Source organism: Rhineura floridana, chromosome 9 (assembly GCF_030035675.1).
Source record: "Rhineura floridana isolate rRhiFlo1 chromosome 9, rRhiFlo1.hap2, whole genome shotgun sequence".
Taxonomy (NCBI): Eukaryota; Metazoa; Chordata; class Lepidosauria; order Squamata; family Rhineuridae; genus Rhineura; species Rhineura floridana.
The window spans coordinates 35,436,184-35,436,990 of record NC_084488.1 but is presented as its reverse complement, the minus strand read 5'-3'; the positions used below and the strand labels follow the sequence as shown (position 1 = coordinate 35,436,990).

General features: G+C 43.4%; 1 non-coding gene across 1 annotated transcript; it reads left to right on the top strand.

Moving 5' to 3' along the window:
* The first annotated feature begins 294 nt into the window (after positions 1–294).
* Positions 295–413, top strand: LOC133364692 (5S ribosomal RNA). The gene has a single exon (XR_009758000.1). It is a non-coding gene; the product is annotated as a 5S ribosomal RNA (ribosomal RNA).
* The last annotated feature ends 394 nt before the right edge of the window (positions 414–807 follow it).

The window sequence follows — 807 nt, the reverse complement described above, 5'->3', positions numbered from 1 at the left end:
AGGGGCTGACTGTTAAACCACTCTGGCCATTGGAGCTCAGTAAGGGGAACAGTAGTCTCCTAATATCACCCAGCACCCTTCACAAACTATACTTCCCTGGATTCTTAGGGGAAGCCATGACTGTTTAAAGTGGAATAAATGTCTGGTGTGGATGTGGCCATAGTGTCACATATGTAATGGTTAACTATACCAAGGGGGAGGTATGATTTAGTTGTAGAAACTCAATAATCCTATCATTTTTATTTAGAAGTAAGCCCCACTGTGTTTATTTAAGTGGGTGTATTATTGAACCATGTCTACGGCCATACTACCCTGAACATGCCCGATCTCGTCTGATCTCGGAAGCTAAGCAGGGTCAGGCCTGGTTAGTACTTGGATGGGAGACAGCCTGGGAATACAGGGTGCTGTAGGCTTACAGCAGCCTTTCCCAACCAGTGTGCCTCCAGATGTTGTTGGACCACAACTCCCATCTTCCTGACCATTGGCAATGCTGGCTGAGGCTGATGGGAGTTGTGGTCCAACAACACCTGGAGGCACACTGGTTGGGAAAGGCTGGCTTAGAGGAAGGCAACGGTAAACCACCTCTGAATACCTCTTACCATGAAAACCCTATGAATATATCCAAAAAAGATTCATAGGGTTGCCAAAAGTCATAATAACTTGAAGGCATATAACAACAACAACATTATTGAACCCTGGTCTTCCAGATCCTAGCCCCTCTAACCATTTCATTTATACAATTACATTTTAAACATGTTATAATTTTAAAATATATTATCAAGTTGCCCCATAGTGTGTATGTGTGTT